This window comes from Perissodus microlepis, chromosome 14 (genome assembly GCF_051167445.1).
Source record: "Perissodus microlepis isolate ML-2025 ecotype Zambia chromosome 14, ASM5116744v1, whole genome shotgun sequence".
NCBI classification, from domain to species: Eukaryota; Metazoa; Chordata; class Actinopteri; order Cichliformes; family Cichlidae; genus Perissodus; species Perissodus microlepis.
The window spans coordinates 6042328-6055142 of NC_140474.1; the positions used below are offsets into that span (position 1 = coordinate 6042328).

General features: G+C 37.7%; 1 protein-coding gene across 2 annotated transcripts in view; it reads right to left on the reverse strand.

The window, feature by feature from the left end:
• caln1 (calneuron 1) overlaps positions 1-12815 on the reverse strand; it is a 65221-nt gene that overhangs the window by 12362 nt on the left and 40044 nt on the right. The window lies entirely within an intron of this gene.

Sequence of the window (12815 nt, forward strand, 5' to 3'; positions counted from 1 at the left end):
GAGTCCCGAGCCAGTTGCGAGGACAGCGAGTTCCTCTGAATTCGTCTAAACGCTTGTATAAACTCACTGATATTTACTTTCAACAAAGGCAACGTATATTGTTCCTATATTGATGTTTTGTCCATTGTGCACACTGTAGGAATAAAAATTTGGTAACACTTTTAGTTTATACAGTTACAGAAAAGAATGAATGGATTAAGAAAGTCATGGTAAAAGCAAAATGCATCTGCTTTCAATTCCCACGTTTCATGTATCAGGATATTACAAAATTATTCTGGTCTTAAATTTTGGTAAGTGCAGCATCAGATGAACAACAGATAACATATTACACCATGTCATTAAGTATTAAGTATATCCTTACTGCCTCCATGGGAATTAAGACATGAGTAGCTGCCAGATGCTGCTAATCAAATTCGCTTTAATTAACTGATCATCAGCAAGTGTGATCACCTCTATAAAAGCAGACATTTTAGCAGTTTGCAGGTTTGGTGGATTCAGGTGTGTGCCAACACAATGCTAACGAGGAAAGATATCAGTAATTACCTTACAAGTAAACTGAAGTCCATCATTCTGCAGTGAGAAAGATTATTTAAGAGCACCGAGTTACAGTCGTTCAGTCTTAATTATGCTTGATCTCACCACTGCCTTTCGACACTCTTGATTATGATATTTTAATCCAAAGCCTTCATAACTGCTTTTCATCATATCTAAGGACCAGAACATTTTATGTTTCAATTCAATTATTAGTTTTAGATCTGCAAAAATAAAAATTGAGGGGTTCCGCAAGGATCAATTCTTGGTTTGCTACTCTTTAAACTTTACACACTCGCACTTTGTACTATCATAAAGAAATCATAATATGTCTTACCATTCTTATGCAGAGGATGTTCATCTGTATCAATCTATAAATGCACATTATATGCATAGATTTTTTTGTCAGTGTACTATTTCTCTCTACTCTGGAGGAGTACTCTGTTTTGACGGTCTCTCTGTAGCTCTGCAGAAACCAGAAATATTTGTTGTTGTTCCAAAAATGCGTTCATATTCATAACATACTGAAAGTTTGAAAATTCTCATCTCAAACTGGGAAAATGGTCCACGCATTCATTTCAAACAGGTTAGACTACTTTACTCAATTAGTTATCACCTTCGGCGCTGTTGCCAAATACCATGGCCTTGAACACATCAGGTGGTCAGGCCTTTTCTCTGTTATCTGTATTACACACTCACCGCGGTACCCAGGACATGCATGGATGGGAACTGCCCCAGTATGACCCTGAAGTTGATAAGCTGTGTAACAACAGCTCAGCCAAATCAGTGGAGCATAAAAAGCTACGACAGGCAGAAGCGCAAGGAGATCTAGGAAGTCAACGTTAACGGGACACAAGCTCTGTCTTCATTAAAATAGTAGCAATAACAACAATGATAACAGTGAAATAATTACAAAAGTTCCACTGTTATCTTTATAAACATAAACCCCTGAAAATACTAAAAATAATGTCGGCCCAAGTCATTCTATTACAAAATAATTTCCTGCTCTGTGGCCTCATATGTGTTAGTATGGAGTGCACATATTCAAACTGTGACACTAGTACAGTAAAATGACAAAATATGACACATCAAGAGTGAATGACCTTGGGCTACAGCAGTCCCCGATCTGTCTTCTTTAATGCAGACCTGCTAGTGAAGAGAGAGTGAAGTATGTGCGTGAGGAAACAATAAGGTTCAAATACCTGGTGATATCAAAAATATGCAATCAACAATGATCCCATTCTTTTAACAAAAACAGGAAATAAGATGATGGAAAATACAACATCAATAAGCATTTACATGAAAAAGAAATGTAAATGCTTATTCACATTTTTGATGCTCATAAAAGGCTCTCACTGCACATGTTGTTTTTGAAACTTTGTGAACGAGGTGAGAAACACCACATTTCTCTGCTGCACTATTAAAAAAAGTTTTTATTATTAACATAATCATTAGTATAAACAGAAAGGTTTCCATTCTGGTTCAGTCAAGCAACTCCAGAGAGCTTCTTCACAAACCATATATATATATATATATATATATATATATATATATATATATATATATATATATATATATATATATACATACATATATATATATATATATATATATACACATATATATATATATATACATATATATACACACATATATATATATATATACATATATATACACACACATATATATATATATACATATATATACACACATATATATATATATATACATATATATACACACATATATATATATATATATATATATATATACATATATATACATATATATACATATACATATATATACATATATATACACATACATATATATACACACATACATATATACATATATATACATATATATATATACATATATATATATGTGTGTGTATGTGTGTGTGTGTGTGTTATATTATCTCTCTCTCTCTCTCTCTCTCTCTCTCACACACACACACACACACCTTCTATCTATCTATTCATTCATATAGAGTTTATATGATTTACTAAATTTATCCAGCTTCTCAACACATTTGATGTCAGTTTACAAACACCAAATCCAGATTGTGTTTGGTGCACTTGGTGATATTATGATGAATGACACTCGTCCAGAGAGTGAAGGATAACATTCACTGGACTTTCTGGCAAGTCCACTGCATAAATCACACTTGGACACTTACCATCGATGCGATTTGTTATCGCTCAGCCTTCTCAGAGTGAGCTAATGAACACTCGCACCAATCACACCTCAAATGTTAATCAGCCTTCATGAAGATTCATTATCAGAGGTAATTTAAATTTTGGGTCAATGTTTCGTCTTTTGTTTGCCGGCTCATTAATCAAAGGTGAACGTAAATGTAAATGTTGGCAAGACAAAAGTAAAATAAAGTTATGCAACAATAGACTAACAAATCACATACATTGTGAAATGTAATTTAAAAGCAGGTACAGTTAATCCAGTGGAAATGTAAATATAACAGTGACAGAAAACATAAACAAACCCATGAAGGTACAGTTACTAAATATTTCCCCTGAAACCACCAGTACAACTAAAGGTTTATACCAATACAACAACTGATACTTCAATATTCTTCAGTTATTTGATTTTCTTCATTTTACTGCATTTTTGTGAAAAGATAGAAGGAGCAACACGATGCATCACCTGGTTGAACAGGTGACCCTGTGCAGGCTTTAGTCCTTAGTGCTGCACCGCAGGTTCGAGGTTGCTCCAGGCGCTTTTCTATGTGCCATTCCCCCTCGCATACAACCCATCTTCCTTTCTACTCTATACTAGACTAAAAATAAAATAATAAAATTTATCAATCATTTAAAAGAATAACACAGTAAGCAGAAAAAACTCTGATGACCACTGAAACTCAAACAGTGACTCCTTGTTGACCACCAAACTTAAAGTATTCTACATCAGCGGTCCCCAACCTTTTTTGTGCCACGGACCGGTTTATGCCCGACATTATTTTCACGGACCGGACTTTAAGGTGTCGCAGATAAATACAACAAAATAAAACTAGTACCGGTACCGAAAAAAAGATTTATTCATAACACACGTGAAAAGACCCAGGAAAACCGAGTTAACGATAAAAACGATAGCAAAATAGAGCTGAAAACCCTGAAAACCATACATTTCACACCTGAGCCTCAACTCTCGCGGCCCGGTACCAAACGACTCACGGACCAGTACCGGTCCGAGGCCCGGGGGTTGGGGACCGCTGTTCTACATTAGTATTGAACATACTTTTCAGATAATAAAGAGCCCCACAGTTCAGTATTGACAAACATAAACAAACACAAACTTTTTATGAGACTAAATAGAGTATGGCATTAGTTTAGGCAGGAAACAAAGTCAAGCTCAGCCCATAATCCCAGCCGTTCAGCTAATACTCTTCCAAGCAACCAACTAGCGAATCTCAAACAAAGCCATGCATCTGCAAGCCTCTTCACAACCCATCATTCTCCTTTGTATGTGTTAGACTTGATCATTTTCATGCGCCTGCTCTCTTCAGGAATGGGGACACTGCTGCTGCTGTGGTCCTAACTGGAAAGCTCATACAGCAACAATCTCACATCAGCAACCATGTACAGCAGCATAAAAATATGTTTTGCCTCCTGTTTCAGAAATGGATGTGATGTTTCACAGACTGCAGAGCTCTGTTTATTTCTCCTCGCATCTCCCTCTGGAAAACAGAGAGAGGGTCTGTACTAAACAGACAGATCTACCTGGAGTGCCCCTGCAGCATCTGCCACTTAAAGTTACTGCCAACTTTTGTGTTACTTCCCCCCCAAAGGAAAAGGTCGGCAGCCTAATTGTGTTTACTCAACCTTTATGCAGCCTCGCTTTCCAATAAAGACGGCATCGCTGGCACCCATCAAGAGACTGGCAGAACTTCATTTGCCAAGAAAAAGAGGGATGAGCCAGAGGATAGCTCTATTCACAGAGCACTACAGTAGAAGATAAGAAAAAGCCATTTTATTTTCATTTCCCATATCCCACAGACTTTCTCAACCTACATTCACATTCAAGCATGGACTGACCTTTATGGAGAATATGGTGAAAGAAAGGGGAGTAGAAAAGAATTACACACCTGAACCTAAAGTGACTCACAGAAAAGACCTTTAGTAGGACACCCAGTGGTTTGTGACCTACAGCTTCATACTGGAGCCCACGCTGGAAACCTTCAGTCTTCTTTGTTACACATTCTCCTAAGAAGTTCAGTCTGAAGTGCAATCACATGCCTCAGGCACAGAGAACTTTAATGGAGACTTTGGAGAAGTTGGAAATGTCACATACTGTTAAGGTCTGCTGTGGTCAAAGCTCAGAAGGAGCCTTGTATTGAAATGAATTGAATCCGTGACAGAGTGATGGGGATAAAACAGATTCACGTGATTGTGTGTTCAAATTGAAGGAACTTAGGGACTACTAAAGTTTGCAGGACCCCGTTTAGACTCTAAGGTAGATATGTGTTGTACAGCACAAGAAGCTTTGGTAAAAGTAAATGAACAGATCAAATATATATAATAAACCTTATGTTGATTGGTCTGGATCCAACATGGACAACTGGCATATTTTTTAAAGCCATGTATGACTGACGGATAAATCCAGGGGTTATTAAACCAATATGTTACACAGGCATTACAATTACATTTTGAACATTTAATTCCTTTTTGAAGGAGAGCAGCTCGGACTTAATGGAGGAAAGACTTTCACCAAGGATAGCTTGAAACTCCGTTTTAAGTGTAGCAGCAAAGTCCTCGCGGAGAGCCGAAAGCAGCACCGCTTTGAGAGCGCTGACATCGCTATTGGTGGCGGCCTGGGCCGCAGTCCCCGATTCAGGACGGGTAAAAGGGTAGTCAGGAGAAGCAGGCCGCAGGTGAGGCCAGACCGAGCTTCCTCCTTTAGTCGGCTTTGGTGGCATTTTAGTGAGCAAAATCAAACAATGTACTATTTTAAAATGAGATAGATATCGCTTGTGGTCGAGTCAGAGAAAAAGTGCCCAATAATAATTTAAAAAAGGCCGACCCTGCAAGAGCTCACCAAAAATGCTACTTGCACCAAACCGCCATTAGTCGGAAGTCCCTCCCATTTTGAACATTTAAGGGATATACCATAACTGTGGCTCCTAAACCTACAAGCCTGTCGCAGGGTTAACAGAGAGACAAACAACATTCACACTGACATTAACCTAACCTCACTATCTGCATGTCGTTGGACTGTGGGAGGAAGCTGGAGTACCCGGAGAGAACCCACGTAGACACATGCAAACTCCACACAGAAGCAGATGGTTGATTTGAACCCAGGACCTTCTTGCTGTGAGGCAACAGTGCTAACCATCGCACTTCCATGCTGCACCACATACACTGTGTGTGAAAAACCACCTGTTGTGGTTGTCAGGTTTTCCTCTTCTCCAATGCTAAAGTTCAAAGATAGCATTTCAACAAGAACAGATGCAAACTATTTGCAAGGGAGACTGGGTTTGTTTATTATAGCTGGACTCACAGAACTTTAGGGTCCAGTGTATAATGCTGATAAACTCTTTACAGTGTTGATAACATAAGTCCCACTCCTCTTTGAATTTGATTGGTTTGTGGGAGAAATTGAGAAGTGCACTCTGTTCCAAAAGTTTTCAACTGACAAATGTTTGAGTAGAGAAAATGGACACAGGCCCTTATAATCACACCACTAATAATATTACTGCATTGACATAACTTTATACCATTTTAATAAATGCATGAGGTGTCATAAAGACTCAAATAATACAGTTACTTATTAAGAAGTGGACAGGTTATATTTCAAAATGTGGATTTTCTGTTTTTAATATTCTCCTCAATTATTTCATGGGAACAGTGGGTATATTATAACTGTACTATAACATATCTGAGTCACTGTGAGAGCCTTTGATGCAAGGTTTAGAAACACTTTTACTAAAAGAGTCTTGAAGTTCATTAAAACTGTAACTACCATAAAATTAATCAAAATCAGTGTAAGGAGATGCACTGAGATCGTATTTGCCCACACATACAGAAGCACTATCCTTGAATTTAAACCATGAATTTATTGACTTTTTGCAAACTCTTGAACAGAGATGGGCAGTAACGCGTTACTGTAATCCGATTACTTTTCTCAAGTAACGAGTAAAGTAAGGGATTACTATTGCAAAAACGGTAATTAGATTACTGTTACTTTCCCGTAGGAACGCTGCGTTACTGCGTTACTAAAACCGTGATTTTTTTGCGAGAATGTCTCATGACAGTGACGTAAGCAAGTGCCACGTTCATGACAACAGCTGTGTGCAGATCAACAATGGATCATATGTGGAGTGCGGGAGAGAGTATGAGTGTGCAGCGTTTAAAGCATGGAAGTACTGACCTTATTTTAAGTTTAATTCCATAAAAAGTGACAAAAACATTAGTGTCCGTTGTGCGTGGGAAGAAAACTTCTTTTTGCAGCGAAAAAAAAACAACCCCTAAAATTCCAAGCAAGCACCGAGTGCGCTATGACGTAATGGGAAATTCACAGAGAAACTCGCGGATTCTTCCATTGACCGCTGCGGCTCACCTGCACCAGGGTAAACCTCCGCCTACGCCACTCCTGCTTTACAGGTGAAAATAGAGCAATAGGACCGCTAGTCTTTGATTTTATTTATTTTCTGCTGTGTTTTACTTGCATCTATTTGAAAGACTGAGTGTAACAACAACAAAAAAAAAATTATGTGCTGGAATGTGCAGAAAATAGGTTTAAATATTAAACAAATTTCTTCTAGTCAGAGAATGTTGCATATAATTAAATTTTTGCTTGATGCGTAAAGTTAAAAGATTAAAACTAATAAAACAAGTTTTAAAAAGAGGCTTTTCCATTTGATTACATTTTGTATGATGGATTATGCAGAAAAAGTAGAATTGGGCTGAAAGATCTATCGCTTTATCAGCCATTCAGGTTGTAAATCGTGTTTTTAAAAAGTAACTAAGTAACTAAGTAACTAAGTAATTAATTACTTTTGAAAATAAGTAATCAGTAAAGTAACGGGATTACTTTTTTGGGGAAGTAATCAGTGATTAGTTACTGATTACTTTTTTCAAGTAACTTGACCAACACTGCTCTTGAATATTTGTTCTTAAGACCGCAAAGTGGATTTGGGATTGTGGAGAAAGCCATGTTCGTCTTTACACCCGTAAATGAGGCGTACTCAGCTGCTCACACACACAGGCGGTGAGAAGGTGCCAAGAGCCAGCATCCATCCATCTGCTGAGTTCAGCCCTTTGCACTACAGCCAAATTATAGAGCTACAGATAACATTCCCCACACACTGACGAATCCAATTATATGCATTTGCTAATGTAAATCTAATGCAATGAACTTGCAAGTCTTATTTTTTCCAAATGGTAGAAATATTAATCCATTTAAAACATGCTGCAGCTGAGGAGGCACATCCTTGAACCCTGTTTGATTTGAATGCAGAAGAACATGCTCTATGCTTGTTTTAATGTAAACACTATCTATAGAAATAAGAGATATTTCATTTTTTCATTTCAGTGTATTGTTAGAGGCTGATTATAAGAAAGTGTGAGGTGGTGATTTTACAGGGATCTGACTGCACCAGGGTTTTTGTTGTTTTGGTTTGTTTTTTTGCAGGGCAACATGACAGTAACAGAAACTGATCATGTAATCTGTGGATGCTGTTGCCAAGCTGGAAAAAGGAGAGTTCTGGACTTTGGGGGAGAATTTTACAGAAGCTTGACAGACAAAGCTTCAAATATGTCAAATATGTGATGTGATTTCCAAGTCCGACGAAATGGTTGTAAGTAACAAAAACTTACAGTTGAGTAAGACACCTGGCATGGCCTCTATAGTGCAAGATCACACACACCTGCAATACTGAAAGGAGGTTTATACGCAAACAGCTGTGCACGTATGGTGTTCCCAGCTGTTCCCTACACACTGTAGGGCTGTGCTGCACTGTCTGCAAAATCAAAACAAAACAAAAAACACTCATCCATTACTCATATATCCAAATCTCAGTATTTTCACGATATCATGTCCGCTTAAAAATATACATTTTCTAAATCTGAAAATTAAAATACTTGTCCTAATTAGGATGTTCAGAAAAAAAGGCTTACCATCAAAACATGCATCTAATTAGAATAAAGGGAATAAAGAAAGCATTGAAATTACAGACCTTTAAAATTAAATGTTTTTTCTAAAGTAAATTACAGTTACAGAACACAAATGGAAAAAAAACTGACTCCTGAAAGAAAACAAAAGCAGAGCTGAAGACTGAAACTAATAAAGGTCAGAGTGTGAGCAAAAAGGCAGTTCTCTTGTTAAATGAGGAGCGATTCGGTGTACTCGGGATGACCAGGAGTGATAAAGAAAGAACAAACAAGAGCCGTAGAGTGACAACGAAATCAAAGGTAAGGGAAGTGAGATAGAGGGAGAAGAAGAAAAAGCAAAGACTGAGTTCCAGTCCAGCCCCTACACACTTTCACACTGGTTGTGAATTAAGTGCTGATCCAACTAGTATTAAATGGAAACAGACTCCTCCACTATGGAGTCTGCACAGTTACATCCTTAACAGCCAAAACTTGTGATGGTGCACATCTGTTTTATGTTAAATACAGATGAAACTCCACAAACTTACAGGTGTGATTTCTGTGTAATTATTTCAGTGAACACTAAATCATATGACTTTATAGACGTTTTTGATTAGCGCTTCAATTGTTTTTTACATTTATTAATATAAATGCTAATGATGAGGAAACCAAAAAGAAGAAAAGGAGGATTAGAAGTGGAAGCATTTCGTAAATGTTGGATTTATTGTCTGACTGACACTGTAAATAACTAGCTGTGTTTTCAAGCAAGTTCAGCCCCTGATCTTAAAACATCAGTCTGACAGCAGTATATAAATTACTGCAGATGCTATTTGTGAGTTCCACTGGAGAAAAGTGACGGCATCCAAAAGCTGGTTGCTGTATTTCTACCCTGCTCCTTATTAAGAGACCCTTCAACAATCGTCATTGTGACTACACACAGGTACACTTGTTGCAGTGTGGGATGGTGCAGTTTGGAAGTGTAAAGTAAAGAGAATAGAAATCTTCACTAACACTAAGTATGCAACCTGTAAGGCAATTCAGTTTAGTCAATTATTTATGCCCTCCTCTGCTCAACACCCAGGTCTAACATGCACACATTCTCTTCCCTGTTAAAATGAATGCTCAGCGTCTTTATCGATCTCTGCAGCCTATCTGTTTCCGTTAAAAGGCCCAAAGCCTTCAGGAGAAATTTATGTCTCCATTACCGCTGCGTCACCAAGCCGTCAAAGGCCAGAAGATTAATTGAGCAAAAGAAAACATAACATGTGCCACGAGGGTAACAACAGGCGGGAAAATGAATTGTAGCTCATTTCTGGAACCAGTCATGTAGTGTTTTGAAGTTACATAAACATTGGTCACATGATGAAACTGATGAAAATGACTTGCAGTGAGACTCTTATGGGCCACAAAAAGAGTTACTTCTGTCTTGAGGTCTGTAACCTCTGTGCTCCAGTGCACATTTCATTATAGCCCCACGACCAACACATGGTAAATTAAAAAACAAAAACAAAAAAAACCTCATCCTAAGAATTTTTACAGCTTTTTCATATACAAACAGTAATATCTGATTGAACAGTTGCAGATAAATGTTCATATTAGGCACTTAAAATCTGTGAATCCTGGCATGATACTTGGATCAGGACAGCAGACTTTAGACAGTTTATTTCACAGACAGTTTGAGGAAAATAAGGGAAGAAGGGAAAATGCCTAAGGCCACTTAGAAAGCTACCAATAGCCAATTGCTGTTAGTATGATTAATCAAGGTGAGATTACTCCCATTAACCCCTGTACTGGAGCAGACTACAGGAGCAGCCTGAGGGTCACTGCCCTCATTATTGGCTTTCAGTGGATCTATGTGGTGTGCCTCATGTAATTCATTACCTTTTACTGCAGAAGAATGAACATCAGAGGAGACAGCAGGGAAGAGAGATAAAAGATATGAGAATGAGCTAAGTACAGCGAGTACTTACACAAAGATGAGGAAGAAATGTAAACAACCAGTAACCAACAACGAGTAAATCGTAAGCACAATTTTACTTAGAGGTGTTGGCATTGAATTGCAGTTCAATAGCTGATAGTACAGATTAAAACATGGTTTAATTAAACCCACGGGGTAGCAGGACCCCTGCTAAAGGACAACTGGTTATATATTGTATTTCTCATCTTAAAGTGGTAGAAAAATCTAATTAAAGCTCGATCCAAACTGAGAGAAGTTTTCTTATATCGGCTAGCGCAACATAGGCAACTCTAACTTCCATCGAAACCTTCAATTTAAGTTCAGTTTATACAGTTTATAAGGTACTGCAAAACGAAAATTTTGCATATTGTCACAAAAAATTATTTTGTTTTTTTAGTCTGTAACATGGAAAAAGTTGGAGAAGCACCAATGTAATAATTCCCCAAAGAAAACATTTAACGTCATTGTAGATGCAGGGGAAAGCTGAGAGATCTGTCTATCCACCTGCTTATTTGTATTGCAGAAATTAAAATCATCTTCAAAGAAATGTCACATAAGGTGTTCTTTTTCAGTATGTCAAGGACTGCATCACCAAGCCTGTACTTAAAAGTCAAGGGGAAATGTTAATTCATGCAGTATTGTGAGTTTGGCTAGTAAAAACGCCTGAACTCTGACTATTTTGTGTAAATAAATAAATAAATAAAGTTTTGTGAATGGGGTGCAAATCTTTTGAAGTCCTATACATCCATATTCACTCTTCATCCTTTCTGTCTGCAGGCCTGATGGGACTTTGAAGTGCAGCTCGGAGGATAAAAGTACAGCGCTGTGAAATGATGAATAGTGGGAAACAGACCTATGTCTTTTCGATTACATTTAGCTGACAAATGATTTTCTCCATATATATCTAAATAGGGCTTTACGCTGTGATTACTTGGTAGATAAAAATGAATAAGATCGCCTCAAGTAAATCAGTGTCAGTGTAATATAGTCAAAGAAATTTATTCTGATTGGCAGACACATCATTAAAATTCTGGACACTCAATAACACAAATGCTCCTCCACAGTGTGTGTGTGTGTGTGCGCACATGCAATTTTGTGCATATTTTAAGTCAAGCAATTGTGCAGAAAATACAGTGATGTGGTGCTGACACTTCTCAGAGCTGCATCGTGGATGAGAAAGAGCTGTAATGAAGTGAATCACTGAAGGAGCCAAGCTGACTCACACGTAATTAAAGCTACATGGAACATAAGGAGCGTGAGTTAGGATGAAGAAAAAGGAACAAAAATGTCATAGTGTACACAAAAAAAAAACAAAAAAAACACGAGGCTCCAAATGATGAAGGGAGCAGGCAGAGGCAGGAATCAAATTAAGAGTTGAAGCAGGAGGCCTGAGGGTGCTTGCTGCTGCTTTTCCACGAGCAGCAAAACTTCAAACAGCAGCTTTCTTGTTTCAGAGCTAAGAGAAGAAAAGTTATCAGCCTGACTCAACAGTACAGTAGCAATATAGTGTTCATCACGAACAGCATGGATGTAGATACAGTAAGTTTAAGGCTTTAAAGTTTTACTACGATTAATGGTCGTACTGATACAGTGTATTCTATGTTATATATTTCTGTTAACCAACAAATAAAGTCATAATCCTCCTACTGCAACCTGCCACTTTATAATCGATAGCAACATGAGGTGAGGTGTCTCGAGAAAAGTGTCAGCGTTCCCAAAGATTACGTAAAAAGAAAAATGAAAACAGCCAACAACCAATAAAACCAATGTGCCAACTACAGATGGAAGTAGCCCCTCTGACATGATACATTCTGTTGTCCTTAGGAGACGGATGTGACAATATTTAGAAATGAAGATGGAGTGCTAACTTATTAACACTTGGTTAATAAGCGGCATCCAAAGACCGTATAACTGGATCACACAGACACTAATACCTGCTAATAAGTGCCAAGTAGCAGACTAAAATAACACAAACCAAAATTGGAACACTGATGTGTAGCTTACAGCCCAAAAAAGAAGTCAGCAAATTATCAGGTAATTAAAAAACACTCTAAAAGGCACCGACAGCCCAAAGACAGTTGAAAGGTTCAGTTCAGTTGTGTGTATGTGTATTTTGGAATGAATGTGAGGCCATGTGGTTGATTATGTGTGTATGTTTGTTGCATACACTTATCTTTAATGTGTAGCTTTTATTACTTGTATACTTTTATACCTGTTAT